The 14,843-nt window shown below is 44.6% G+C and overlaps 1 long non-coding RNA gene across 2 annotated transcripts; it reads left to right on the top strand.

The window, feature by feature from the left end:
• Positions 1-7,535: 7,535 nt before the first annotated feature.
• On the top strand, positions 7,536-9,988 carry LOC122000171. Of its 2 annotated transcripts, none has more exons than XR_006116998.1 (3): positions 7,536-7,924; positions 8,054-8,311; positions 9,951-9,988. It is a non-coding gene; the product is annotated as an uncharacterized LOC122000171 (long non-coding RNA). The 2 variants fall into 2 exon arrangements; XR_006116999.1 differs by lacking the exon at positions 9,951-9,988 and adding an exon at positions 8,653-8,667.
• Positions 9,989-14,843: the final 4,855 nt, after the last annotated feature.

The raw sequence follows: 14,843 nt of genomic DNA on the forward strand, positions 1-14,843 counted from the left end.
GGGAGCAGTCGCTAGCGCAGATCCGGACGTGGGTGATTTTCTCCAGCCCTAGGTGAGAGCGCTGATCTTCTCTCGGCGTCGTCGGCGCAGATCGGAGCTCGGAGCATAAGGGTTCCGATTCTCTCCTCCTCTGGTTTCCTTCAATCTCCGATTTCTTTCTTCTCAGCCGAGTCTGCCGATCCTTTTCTTCCCCGATCGACATCACTGGATTGAGTCGTGCCGCCCGATCGCCGGCGTGGAAGAGCAATTAGGGCTTCAAAGGTAAGCCATCGAAACTCTTCTTTCCTCTTGATTCATGGTTGGGTTCTTGTTGATTCATGGGTTAGCGCTCTATTCTGGTGTTGTGTGATCCGTGATCTCCATTGATTGAACCCTTCTTGATCCGATCAGGAGGCGAGGTCCTGTTCTGTGAAGGCGATCTTGGATTCCCTCTGTGTCGCTGCTGATTGAGGTCTCGGGTGAATTGGGAAAGAACTCCAGCAGAGGTTGCTGTGAGTTTTCTGATCCAGCAAGGTGAAGATCTGTTTTGGTTCTTGCTGGGGTGTCTTTGGCTTCGGCAGACACCTCATCCAGCCATTTCAGTTTGGATCGGCAGTCATCCATACCTCAGTGTACTTGATACAACACCTAGTTCAGCTGGGAATTGAGGTATGTGTAGGGATTTTGATACATGTGTAGTGTTGATTTAGGGTTAGGTTTGAAATGAATTGTGGTTGGAACATGTTATAGATTATGTGTTAGATGATTAGGTATGATCTTGATACCTATTGATAATTAATTATCATTAGGTTGTGTAGATTAATTAGGTTATATGGATTTAGGTTTGATTTGCTAATCTAGTGGTTGATTAGGGATTAGGAAACTATCCTTAGTCAACCGTTAGAAAGGTTGTGGGATATGGTTTAGGGTTGTTCCTAAATTTCTACTTAAGCTTTATTTAGCTATTTGTTAGTATTCTAGCTAAATAAAAGGTAAATGTATTTACACAGGACTCTGATTCGAGACGAGCATCTCGATATTGGATTAGGACCGGATTGTACCTTCTATTCGAGGCGGGTACCCTTTGACTTATCTTTTGATACTGTCTTATGATATGTATAGTTTATATATAGTTACTAGTGATAGGTGGTAGATTTATTTCTTCCCTGGTCTTAGCTAGTTGATACCTATCGCATGCTTCATCTGTTAGTTGCTTTACTTCAGGATTGGATATTTACCTCTTGCCATGTGTATATATGTTCATAGAGATGCATATATATAGTGCTCTACTCTACTGGATTAGTTGCTTTATATGTGTGATACATGCTCTTGGATTCATGATACTTACATCATTGTTATATGTGATGTCTTTAGATTTATGCTGTTTATATCATGGTTATATATATGCGTTTACCTTTTTGGCACACACATATATGGAGGAGGCTATGTTCAGGTATGACATACTGTAGCATCATGCACCATCCTACATGATTGCATGCTGGGCGATTGACGACTCCATTATTGTTGAGCTCGTCGGCCGGCTACATAGGCCTGCACACAACGTGTTTCACTGCATGGGTAGTGGCACAGCACTCAGGGTGTGTATGGCAGGTTGCTCGGTGGTGCACCGCCGGGGTGCTCATGGGTAGCACGACACAGCGGGGTTGCAGCCGGGATCCCTCCCCGTCATCGCGTACCGGGAGTTGAGAGCATTGCGCTCCCTCACTATGTTTGAGGTAGGAGGATAGGTGTACTCCGACAGCATCCCGTCCACTCGGTCACTCTTCAGGGGTAGTGACGGCAGAGTGCACGGTGTCACAGCCCTACCCACGCGGTCTCACCATTGTGTGTGAGATACAGACTGGCGTCAGGGGTGACCATGTCATATCGCATCATATGCACAGATTGCATTTATTGTGATTGTTGCATATTGGATGATGCACTTGGGTGACTGCATATGATTGACATGCATACAGGATACATGCGTATTTGTCCTGACTATCTTTATCTATGTATGTCCACAGTCATTCGCCCAAGCCTCGCAGGTGAGTACAGTTTATTTCAGTTATGCATTTCTTATTATTCTTGCTGTAAACTGTATTACATGCTTCTGGTTACTCATTACAGTTTATTCAGCTATGCATACCTGTTATTCTGTTAGGAGACTACACCGTAGGTTGTATGGTTAGAGAACTGTACTCTTGATCCCATGGTTTAGGAGACTGTACCTTAGGCTATTACTGGTGGATATATATTGCTGTACATATCTATTGGTTTACCTGCTGAGTTCTTGAACTCACCCCGTTGTTACTATTTTTCAGGTTGAGGCCGTCAGGAGAGATTCCAGTCGCTAGCCCCATTATCGCGAGGATTTTCTTTGTCGGATTATATTTTGCTTTTGCATCTTATATACTTGTATTGTGGGTTTGTATTGTGGACTTTACATTGCACATTCGGGTTTGCTACTTTTGTTTTCCGCTGCGGTTGTATTTCCATTACTTCGTGGATTTGTTTCTTCGTTGTAGTGGAGTAGGCTGTTTACATATATCTTCGAGGTTCTATATCATCTTTCTTTATTAAACTGCGTGGATTGATCATATATTATATCTGTGTGGAATGTTGATATAAACTGCGTGGTTTGTTTCTTATTTGTATTGTATTATTCCGGCCGTGTGTGGCCGAGGTATAGAGATATATGTATACTGAGCTTTATATTGTCCGCCGTACAGGGGAGATGCTGTCGAAATTTCTTCGGACAGGGATTACCTGGGGCGTGACAAATTTTTGGTATCAGAGCTAGGCTCACGATACTTGCTCTTCGCTTTGGATTTTCGAGGTTTATCTGATACCAATTTATTTGGTATCAGAGCAAAGTTTTGCGATACCTACTTGTCGGGTTTCAGATTTACGATGCTTACTTTCGTGAGCCTTTCTCGGTATTTCGGATTGTACGGATTTCCGTCGATTTTCTCGTTTCGGAATTTCGAGGCATTTTGACGAGATTTTATTGGATCTATTTGGGGGCTATGCAGCGACAGGATATCTCCAGACGGCAATAGGTAAATCAGGTAATTTTATAGTTTTCATACCTGTAGTGATATCTGTATAACATTTTTTTACATATATGATACGTGTTCTAGTACTTAAACGTGGTCGCACATGTATGAGGGCGATCGATTCTCTAGAGACAGAGTCTCCAGAGAGTTCTGTTAGGGTTGAGCCTGTCCGTCAGGGATAGACTCCTCAGGGTATTGTGACCACGTTAGACTGTCAGATCCTGACGGTTCCGACTTCAGAGGTACTTACCTCGCCTGTACCGCCAGTAGTACCTACAGGGTACTCGGCACCTTCTCTAGCCATGCCTACTACGTACTCGGTACCACCACAGACATCTGTGCTGGTTACTACATACTCGGTACCTGCACCAGCAGTACCGGTTACATCTTACCCGGTACCGCCCATCGTACCTTTAGTCGTCCCTACTTATGCCTACTCTGTAGTTCCACTAGTGGTTCCTACCCTGTTTATGTGGCAGCACCAGTGGTACCTCTTCCAACCTATCCATCAGTACCACCCATAAGATCAACTCCAGTGATTCTGCCCAGTACCGCAGCGATATCTACGGATATGGTTGTGGCACGAGCGTGGATCCCAGCCTTGGCGGAGTTGGTGAAAAGCCAATTCACGCTATTTCACGGGGAGACTGATCCGAGCGTGGCTCAATCTTGGATAGAGTCTATGGAGCGGACATTCTTTTACATGGCCTGCTCCGAGTGGGAGAAGGCTGAGCTGGCTGCTTACCACTTACGAGATGGGGCAGAGATCTGGTGGGACACACAGCGCTCGATCATAGGCGAGCAGCATGTTATATATACGAGATTTAGAGAGGCATTCGAGAGTCAGTGTTTTCCCCGGGCGTATCAGATGACACGACGGTAGGATTTTCTAAGTCTTCGGCAGAATAATCGCTCAGTGATGGAGTATAATGTCGAATTTAATCGGTTGGCCAGATTCTGTCCTGAGATAGTTGCCGATGACAGATCTCGTATGCTTCAGTTTGTCCAGGGACTGGACGGGCATCTTCAGCTGAAGATTTCTGGCTTTAGTACTGCATCATACATAGAGGCACTGGTAGAACTCTTATGATTGAGTTAGCTCATCAGAGAGTAAATGCGGACAAGAAAAGGAAGCAGACTGATCGGACTTCCGGACAAACCCAGCAGCCACAGATTTCGGGACAACAGCAGAGCAGTCGCACTCAGATAGGTCAGGGTACTTCTGGGTCCACTGGTGACTCTTACTGCACCAGATGCGGATCCCGAGATCACATCACCTCTGCGTGCGCCTTGGGACAGCCAGTTTGCTATTATTGCAAACTGCCTGGGCACTTGAGCCGAGAGTGTTCGTTGAAGGCTCAGCATACAACATCTGGGATCTCTGTTCCGGGAGGACAGTTTGGTCAGTCCGGGACTCAGCGAGGCGGGCCGAAAGCCCAATCTTCACACCGTCAGCAGAGGATAGCTCCCCCTGCAGCAGCTACATATGACATGCACGGGCAGGAGCATTTCGGTATCCTTATGGAGAACCCCACGGTATTCCACCTTAGTGTTCTCCTGTATTATTCGTCAAGAAGAAGGATGGTACTCTGAGGTTGTGCATCGATTATAGGCAGTTGAATGCAGTGACTATCAGAAATAAGTACCCCTTGCCCCGGATTGAGGATTTATTTGATCAGCTCAGAGATACATCAGTGTATTCTAAAATTGATCTACGGTCTGGATATCATCAGCTGAGAGTTAGAGATTTTGATATTCAGAAGACAGCATTTCGCACCAGATACGGACATTACGAGTTTTGGTAATGCCATTTGGGCTTACCAATGCTCCAGCAGTATTTATGGATCTGATGAACCGTATCTTTCTGGAGTACCTAGATCAGTTTGTTATTGTGTTTATCGATGATATATTGATCTATTCGCGTTCCGAGGAGGAGCATGCGCAGCATCTTCGCATAGTCTTGGAGACTCTTCGACGACATCATCTGTATGCGAAGTTCAGCAAGTGTGCATTTTGGCTTCCCTCAGTTGGTTTTCTAGGACACGTGGTGTCTAGCCGAGGTATTTCTGTGGATCCTCAGAAGATCGAGGCTATCACTAGCTGGGAGCAGCCGAAGTCAGTCCAGGAGATCCGTAGTTTCTTGGGCTTGGCTGGATATTACCGACGATTCGTTGAGGGTTTCTCCAGCATTGCTATGCCGTTGACACGTCTGACTAGGAAAGGCGTGAAGTTCACGTGGTCAGAGGCTTGTGAGACCAGCTTCCAGGAGCTGAAGCGGAGATTGGTATCAGCACCAGTTTTGGTTTTACCTTCTGGTGATGACGGATTCGTACTTTACACAGACGCATCTCTTCAGGGCTTGGGCGCTGTTTTGATGCAGCACGGTAGGGTAGTCTCCTATGCTTCTCGTCAGTTGAAGGAGCATGAGAAGAACTACCCAGTACATGATTTAGAGCTAGCCGCTATTATCTTTGCTTTGAAGATTTGGCGACATCATCTTTATGGTATTACTTTTGAGATTCTTACTGATCATAAGAGTCTCAAATATATTTTCACACAGAAGGAACTCAATCTCCGACAGAGGAGATGGATGGAGTTCCTGAAGGATTATGATTGTACTATTAGCTACCATCCGGGTAAAGCTAATGTGGTTGCTGATGCACTGAGCAGGAAGTCCAGAGGGACTTTAGCTTGTCATCGAGTTACAGTCACTTGATTCTGGGATTCACCGAGTTGGGCCTTGAGGAGCGGGACGACAGAGCAGGTATTCTTGTTACCATGGTTGCTCGATCGTCGATCGTGATGAGGATTCGAGAGGCCCGGAGGAGATCGAGATTCTGATTCATTAGCGACGGATAGCCGGACGCGCACGAGTTTACGAGATCTGAGGTAGTATTATTTCGAGGCGATTATGTGTACCTCGGTCTCACGGTCATGGAGGAGTTACTTCAGAGGCTCATCGTTCTAGATTTGCTATCCACCTGTGGGACTCGTATGTATCGCGATTTGAGGCGTTCTATTGGTGGAACGACATGAAGAAAGACATCGCAGATTTTGTAGCTAGGTGTCTTGTTTGTCGGTGAAGGCCGAGCACGAGACCTGGTTTACTTGAGGATCCCTATTCCAGTGGAAGTGGGAGCACATTACTATGGATTTCGGGTTGGTTTGCCTAGGACTCGTCGAGGCTATGATGCGATTTGGTAATCGTTGACCGATTAACCAAATCCGACATTATAGCGATCCGAAGACGATTCTCCGGATCGATTAGCGAGTTATATTGTCGAGATTATCGTTGCATGGAGTTCCGCTGAGCATTATATCGATAGAGACCCGCGTTTCACGTCCGATCTCGGCGAGTCGGCGCAGCAGCCTTGGGCACCCGTTTGACGGCATTCCATCGCGAGCGGATGGACAGTCAGAGCGGACTATTCAGACATTGGAGGACTTGCTGAGGTCTTGTGTCATGGACTTCGGAGGCAGTTGGGAGGACCACCTGCCATTAGTGGAGTTCGCCTACAACAACAGCTATCATTCGGCTATCCAGATGGCACCGTTTGAGGCGTTGTATGGTAGGCCTTGTCGGACACCCACCCTCTGGGAGGAGGTTTGGGAGGCTCAGCTGCTAGGACCTCAGAGAGCCCAGCAGGATGCGGAGTTGGTTCGTACTATCAGACGAAGGATGTCAGAGGCTCAGGACCGTCAGAAAAGTTATGCTGATCAGAGACGGAGACCCCTGGAGTTCTCCATTGGTGATCATGTATTTCTTAGAGCGTCACCCACGAAAGGGGTGAAGAGATTTGGTCTCCGAGGTAAGCTAGCTCCCCGATTTATTGGACCATTCCAGATCTTGGAGAGGATTGGAGCAGTAGCTTACCGTCTGGCGCTACCACCATCTCTAGCTGGCATTCACGATGTATTCCACGTATCTATGCTGAGGAGATACGTATCCGATCCGGCACATGTTCTGTCAGATATATCTGTTCCTATTCAGTCTGATGTTACTTACGAGGAGGTTCCGGTACGGATTCTGAACCATAGAGAGCGTCAGTTGCGGAACAAGACTGTCCGGCTGGTTAAAGTCGGATGGCAGCATCATTCTGACGAGGAGGCTACTTGGGAGCTGGAGGATACGATCAGAGCTCGATACCCACATCTTTTTACTTGAAGTATGTGGGTTAAAGTTTCTTTCGGCATTTATACCATTTGGTTTTATTCTAGTGTTTGTTGTTGGTTATAGCGAAATTTGGGGACCAAATTTTTATTAGTAGGGGAGGATGTGAGATCTTGGAAAATTTAAATAAATAGGGCTATTTCAGAAATAGCCTTATAAAATTTTTCTGGAATTTTTAGAAATTTTATGGGAATTTTTCGGAGCTTGTACGGAGGATTTTGAGGGGATAGATCGATAAGTTCGGATAAAGCCTGTTTGGGATACCAATTTAAGTGAGAAAATGTTTTTATTATATAAATCCTTTTCCCTTTATTTCCTCCCCCAAATCGCCGATCCCGACCCGACCTTTCCCCTCTCTGCCGACGCGAACCTCCCTTCCTTCTCTGTTCTCTCTCGCGGACAAGCGACGGCGACGGGAGCAAGGGTCCAGCTCCGGCGATCGTCGATCTCGACCCAGGGGAGCAGTCGCTAGCGCAGATCCGGACGTGGGTGATTTTCTCCAGCCCTAGGTGAGAGCGCTGATCTTCTCTCGGCGTCGTCGGCGCAGATCGGAGCTCGGAGCATAAGGGTTCCGATTCTCTCCTCCTCTGGTTTCCTTCAATCTCCGATTTCTTTCTTCTCAGCCGAGTCTGCCGATCCTTTTCTTCCCCGATCGACATCACTGGATTGAGTCGTGCCGCCCGATCGCCGGCGTGGAAGAGCAATTAGGGCTTCAAAGGTAAGCCATCGAAACTCTTCTTTCCTCTTGATTCATGGTTGGGTTCTTGTTGATTCATGGGTTAGCGCTCTATTCTGGTGTTGTGTGATCCGTGATCTCCATTGATTGAACCCTTCTTGATCCGATCAGGAGGCGAGGTCCTGTTCTGTGAAGGCGATCTTGGATTCCCTCTGTGTCGCTGCTGATTGAGGTCTCGGGTGAATTGGGAAAGAACTCCAGCAGAGGTTGCTGTGAGTTTTCTGATCCAGCAAGGTGAAGATCTGTTTTGGTTCTTGCTGTGGTGTTTTTGGCTTCGGCAGACACCTCATCCAGCCAGCTCAGTTTGGATCGGCAGTCATCCATACCTCAGTGTACTTGATACAGCACCTAGTTCAGCTGGGAATTGAGGTATGTGTAGGGATTTTGATACATGTGTAGTGTTGATTTAGGGTTAGGTTTGAAATGAATTGTGGTTGGAACATGTTATAGATTATGTGTTAGATGATTAGGTATGATCTTGATACCTATTGATAATTAATTATCATTAGGTTGTGTAGATTAATTAGGTTATATGGATTTAGGTTTGATTTGCTAATCTAGTGGTTGATTAGGGATTAGGAAACTATCCTTAGTCAACCGTTAGAAAGGTTGTGGGATATGGTTTAGGGTTGTTCCTAAATTTCTACTTAAGCTTTATTTAGCTATTTGTTAGTATTCTAGCTAAATAAAAGGTAAATGTATTTACACAGGACTCTGATTCGAGATCGATATTGGATTAGGACTGGATTGTACCTTCTATTCGAGGCGGGTACCCTTTGACTTATCTTTTGATACTGTCTTATGATATGTATAGTTTATATATAGTTACTAGTGATAGGTGGTAGATTTATTTCTTCCCTGGTCTTAGCTAGTTGATACCTATCGCATGCTTCATCTGTTAGTTGCTTTACTTCAGGATTGGATATTTACCTCTTGCCATGTGTATATATGTTCATTGAGATGCATATCTATAGTGCTCTACTCTACTGGATTGGTTGCTTACATGTGTGATACATGCTCTTGGATTCATGTTACTTACATCATTGTTATATGTGATGTCTTTGGATTTATGCTGTTTTTATCATGGTTATATATATATGCGTTTACCTTTTGGACACACACATATATGGAGGAGGCTATGTTCAGGTATGACATACTGTAGCATCATGCACCATCTTGCATGATTGCATGCTGGGCGATTGACGACTCCATTATTGTTGAGCTCGTCGGCCGGCTACATGAGGGCCTGCACACAACGTGTCTACTGCATGGGTAGTGGCACAGCACTCAGGGTGTGTATGGCAGGTTGCTCGGTGGTGCACCGCCGGGGTGCTCATGGGTAGCACGACACAGCGGGGTTGCAGCCGGGATCCCTCCCCGTCATCGCGTACCGGGAGTTGAGAGCATTGCGCTCCCTCACTATGTTTGAGGTAGGAGGATAGGTGTACTCCGACAGCATCCCGTCCACTCGGTCACTCTTCAGGGGTAGTGACGGCAGAGTGCACGGTGTCACAGCCCTACCCACGCGGTCTCACCATTGTGTGTGAGATACAGACTGGCGTCAGGGGTGACCATGTCATATCGCATCATATGCACAGATTGCATTTATTGTGATTGTTGCATATTGGATGATGCACTTGGGTGACTGCATATGATTGACATGCATACATGCGTATTTGTCCTGACTATCTTTATCTGTGTATGTCCACAGTCATTCGCCCAAGCCTCGCAGGTGAGTACAGTTTATTTCAGTTATGCATTTCTTATTATTCTTGCTGTAAACTGTATTACATGCTTCTAGTTTCTCATTACAGTTTATTCAGCTATGCATACCTGTTATTTTGTTAGGAGACTACACCGTAGGTTGTATGGTTAGAGAACTGTACTCTTGATCTCATGGTTTAGGAGACTGTACCTTAGGCTATTACTGGTGGATATATATTGCTGTACATATCTATTGGTTTACCTGCTGAGTTCTTGAACTCACCCCGTTGTTACTATTTTTCAGGTTGAGGCCGTCAGGAGAGATTCCAGTCGCTAGCCCCATTATCGCGAGGATTTTCTTTGTCGGATTATATTTTGCTTTTGCATCTTATATACTTGTATTGTGGGTTTGTATTGTGGACTTTACATTGCACATTCGGGTTTGCTACTTTTGTTTTCCGCTGCGGTTGTATTTCCATTACTTCGTGGATTTGTTTCTTCGTTGTAGTGGAGTAGGCTGTTTACATATATCTTCGAGGTTCTATATCGTCTTTCTTTACTAAACTGCGTGGATTGATCATATATTATATCTGTGTGGAATGTTGATATAAACTGCGTGGTTTGTTTCTTATTTGTATTGTATTATTCCGGCCGTGTGTGGCCGAGGTATAGAGATATATGTATACTGAGCTTCATATTGTCCGCCGTACAGGGGAGATGCTGCCGAAATTTCTTCGGACAGGGACTACCTGGGGCGTGACATAGTATCTATCTCTGAAGAATCAACATACAAGGCAAACCTTAGAAGTAACTCAACCACATTTCTAAAGCTCAAGCTACCACTTCATGGACAAACCTCCAAGTACAAGGCCAATCGGCTGAAAGTACCAATCGGGCCTCTCGGGTCTCAGTTCCCCATTTCATAAGCAAGCATCCCCATATATGGTCCGTCAGTCATAAATCCATCCAGACCTAGAGGACTTGGTTCTCTATTACTTCATAATCAGATCTCCAACATCACATGGCATATATCCGAATACCTCAAGGGACGAACACCCTACCATACTCAGTACTCTATTTTTATATATATCCAGTCGGGACATCTTTGGGGGACCACATGGTCAGAGAATCATAACAGCTTGTCAGAAAATATCAACCGTTTGTCAGAGAATATTCTTTTGCTGGTACATAAGCATTCGATGGAACCTTCCACGAAGGTAACTATACTTTTATTAGCCAACACATTGTGACAACATATTTTTCAATCGTCACATTAATGATGTAAGTTACAAAAAGGGTGTACATGAGTAACGGAAGATTCCTTGGATGATGACTATATGCCTCCTAGATTGTACATATTCCCTTATTCGACAACTTTTGACACCCAACATTCTCTGTCACCTCATAATTGCGAAAATTATGAGAAGTGGTATATAAAGGAGTCCTCTCCATTAGCAAAATACGCTTTTACAATAGTCTCATTCACATGCGAGCCTTTACTGTTTATCTCTCCATTTTTTCCACTCGACCACTACACTGACTTGAGGGTCAGAGGGCCTTTCCTAGGAACTCCTTCCCTAATTTTTAGGCACTAACGTTTTGTCTGCTCATTTGAGTGTGTGTAGAGAGGATCTTCACTCCCGTTCGTAGTCTTTTCTTTGATTAAAAGTCTTCCTCCAATCAGTATCTGAGTCACTTGTCCAACGCGCCATCTCTCCATCTTTTAGACAGGATCAAGTTGAATTAAAGAGTCGGTTTGATTATTTAATTTAAATATTATAGTTCAACCAAATTATAGATGTCATTATTTAATCGAAGTGGCACAATTCAGATGTATTATATATTGGTACAATGTGAATGTTATTAAAGCAAAGATGATAATGGTTACCTTAGCCGACCCAATAAATAGGTGAATGTTATTGATACGACAAATGGTGGAAGTCTCTATATGGCAAGGTAGAAGTCAAACCCTTAGTCAAAAGTCAAGAAAAGTTATACATTAATGGGAACAAAAAGTTAACCTTATCAAAGTGACACACTTGACTCTCTCAGTTAGGTCATCTGACTCCCTCAACTCCATCACCTGACTTTCACAACTTAGTCACCCGAGTCCCTCAGCTCAGTCATTCGACTCTCAACTTTGTCATCCGATTCTCACAGCTCATCACTTGAGTCCCTCAGTTCAGTACCTCCAACTCCCTTGACTTCATTACCCCACTATCACAGCTCAATCACTTGATCACCTTAGTTTAGTACCATCGACTCGCATAGTTTGGCACAACCGGGCTCCCTCAGAATAGGTTCCTTAAACCTCCCCAGCCCGATCTCCCATTCTCAACCTCCCATACCTCTTTAGCTTGGTTTCCTCGGCTTCTCCAGTCATGTTAGGCTCGACTATCCCTTATCTTACGGGGCCTATTAAAGATGTGAGAGGCAATATAACCACTCCATTCATAGGATCTTTTCATCGGGAAGAAGTGGAGAGCGTCAACGTATATCTTGGAGAACGTGATAAACGGATGTTTATATGTCGAAGTAATGAGTAAATCATCACTCTATATAAAATCACCCACTTATGTGGGCGTAGGTATGAGAAGATAACCACCCAAACTCCTATACTACTCCAATTTCTTACTTCTCTTTAGCCCTCATGCTAACTTGAGCATCGAAGTGGTCATGTTGAGTCCACCCTCACCGTCCATTCTAATCTCTCTTTGAATGTTGCAGATATCCTAGGTGATTTTTTCATCATCGAAGAATTCAAGTTCTTTTCCTCCACTGCCACCTCCAATTGACTCATCAGATTGCAATCTCAGACAAGAATAAATTGGTGTTGTCTATGGAAAATGACCTCAACTGAGACGTTGAGATGGTGGAACCCAGGAGAACAGTTGAGGGTGGCCCCAATTCCTCAGGCCACATGGCCCAAAGTGAGACTATTACCATGACCCAAGAAGTTTCCATATGTTAATTGATCAGGTGGTGCAGAGGATTCTACAAAGATTCACTCTTGCAAATCCGACTTCTGAAAATGTACGACCGAGGTGCATCCCTAGTCGAGTGCCAATGGGCCCAGTAGGCCCTCCTTCGGCCACCTTCACCAAACTACAAAGCAAGACCAGGTCCCACTAGAAGAGAACTTAAATGGATCGATGGTAGGAGAAATGTCTCCTCCAAACTAGATAAAGAAAAAGAGGCCCTGCATGCTGAAGAAAGGAGTTCCTAGGGCATGCCTTTCTCAAGCCAAGTCTTGGACGACAAGCTACCACGTAATTTCTAAACACCACAGCTTGGGGAATACACCGATTCAACTGACCCCGATGACCATCTAGACTGATTCGAGAATAGTTATCTACTTCATCAGTACATCGATGGCGTCAAGTGTAGAATCTTTCTAATGACTCTCTCTAGCTTAGCTCAGTGGTGGCTTAACCGACTACTATTCTCATCCATTCAAACTTTCGTTGTCTTCAAGGCCACATTCCTATATCACTTTGCCAACAGTAAGTACTAAGACACCTCTCAATTTGTTCGCCTTGAAACATACGACTAAAGAGAGCTTGAGAGACTACATACATCAATTTAACAAAGTTGCTTTGGATGTGCCCTCAGCTATTTTTGAAGTTCTCGTAAGTGCTTTCTCTCAAGACCTACAAGGATACCTCTTCAGATCTCTGGTAAAGAAGCTTCTAACAACATTTTCTCACCTCTTGGATCGAGGAGAAGTATATTAATATAGAAGAAGCTCAAACCGTAAGGAAGAAGGAAGTCATGACACCAGCATGAATACCAGCTCGATTGGAGTGCAAGGCTCCTCTATCACCTCTTCGACACAAGGGTTCATTTCCCAACAACTAGCATACTTAGTTCAGGATAGGGGGGAAAAACCTTGCAAATAGTAAAAGTAGCCCCAACTTCTGACTTGGACCCAAGTAGTTGGATAATGAAAAATTGGAACACTACTGCATTTACCACCTATCTTTCCAGCATTACACCCATTAATTTCAATAGTATGCTAGAAAACTCCGTTGTGCCACTAAAAAGTGTCTGCCTGTTCACGAATCATCTCCAATGTCCCCTCGACAATCTCTAATTAGATATGCTTGAGAAGAGAATTCGAAACGTCGAGCCCATCGAAGAGATTCATCGGATCACCGATCCAATCAGTGAAGGGGCACACCCCCGAGAAAGAGGTCTCGATCACGTGAGCCAACGCAGTGTCAGCAACCAGTCCATATCGAAAAATGTTTAAGAAGATCACTCATGTCGAGGAGAAATCAACATGATCTCAAGAGGCTCGATCGATAGAGACTCATATCGAGCCAGGAAGACTCATGGTCAAAGAATCGAGAGTTGTGAAATTGGCTTTAAATCTTGGGAAGAGATAGACCACTAATCAGTTTTGGCCCTCGAGACCTAGAAGGAGTAGCTACTCCTCATGAGGATGCACTAGTGATATGGACTCTCATAGCTAATTACCATGTAGTGAGGGTCTTCATTGATATTGGTAGCTCGGTGAATATGCTTTTCAAATAGGCCTTTGACTAGATACAAATAGATCAGCATGAATTGTGACCCATCTCTATAACGTTGTTCGTTTTTATTGGACATGAGGTAGAGCCACTCTAGAATATTAGTCTCCTGCTATCCCTGGGGAAGAACCTTGAAAGTGAACTCGAATCGATGTATTCACAGTGGGCAGTGCCTCATCCACCTACAAATTCTAGGTCGGCCCACCTTGATCTTGTTCCAAGTCATGGTGTCCACTTATCACCAAAAGATAAACTCTTGATGGATGACCAAGTGGGTGAAGTCAGAGGAGGCCAAATAGGTGTACAAAAGTTCTATGTTGAGTTTGTGAAGGTCGACTCTTAGAAGAACAATAGAATCAACAAGTTGAGGTCTAGCTCATTCATGACACCCCTCTAGCTCAACTGACAGAGAAACATGAAGACGTATCAATAGTACTCGAGTGGCCAAATCATACTACTCAGGCAACACTCAACCTTCTCCTGAGTTGAAACAAAAGGTAGTTATTTGCCTCTCTTATAAGCAGAATGTCTTCACTTTGTCGATCAAGGAGGTCATGTGGGTATCACCCTCAATCATGGAACACCGACTCAACACCAACCTGGAAGCTCAACTTGTCCAACAAAAGAAGTAACACTTTAGGCCCGAACAGAACAAAATAATCAAA

Source organism: Zingiber officinale, chromosome 7A (genome assembly GCF_018446385.1).
Source record: "Zingiber officinale cultivar Zhangliang chromosome 7A, Zo_v1.1, whole genome shotgun sequence".
Classification (NCBI taxonomy): domain Eukaryota; kingdom Viridiplantae; phylum Streptophyta; class Magnoliopsida; order Zingiberales; family Zingiberaceae; genus Zingiber; species Zingiber officinale.